A 619-nucleotide genomic window follows, 5' to 3' on the forward strand; every position below is an offset into this window, starting at 1 on the left:
ATGATGATGATGATGATGATGATGATGTAGATTAATACTAACGTTATTGGTAGAAACGTTAGCGCCTCGGACAAAAAACTTAGCAGCATTTATTCCGATTCATCACGTTCCAAGTTCGAATACGACAGGGGTTAACTTTAATTTTATCTCCTCCCAAACTTCATGAAGTAAAGTACCAGTCAAATACTGGGTTCTATATTGTTGATTTGCCCCACCCCTCAAAATTGTTAGCCGCGAGCCAAAATTAGAAATAGTAATAATTATATAGAAAACAACTAAAAATACATAAATAATAATTATACGATAAAATTTTAATTATTGTTAATATGATACTTATTACATGCAGCAGCAGCAGCAGCAGCAGTAGTAGCAGTAGTAGTAGTAGCAGTAGTAATAGTAGCAGTAGTAGTAGTAGTAGTAGTACTAGTGATTGTTCTGATATCATCATAGTTGCTATTATAATTAGTATATCTATCTATCTATCTATCCATCTATCTATCTATCTATCCATCTATCTATCTATCTATCTATCTATCTATCTATCTATCTATCTATCTATCTATCTATTTATCTATCTATCTATCTATCTGTGTGTGAGTGTGTGTGTTTATTAGCAAGT

General features: G+C 31.8%; 1 protein-coding gene across 1 annotated transcript in view; it reads left to right on the forward strand.

Moving 5' to 3' along the window:
• Window positions 1-619, forward strand: part of LOC106881857 (transcription factor AP-2-beta) — a 426,522-nt gene that overhangs the window by 258 nt on the left and 425,645 nt on the right. The window lies entirely within an intron of this gene.

This window comes from Octopus bimaculoides, chromosome 7, assembly GCF_001194135.2.
Source record: "Octopus bimaculoides isolate UCB-OBI-ISO-001 chromosome 7, ASM119413v2, whole genome shotgun sequence".
NCBI lineage: Eukaryota > Metazoa > Mollusca > Cephalopoda > Octopoda > Octopodidae > Octopus > Octopus bimaculoides.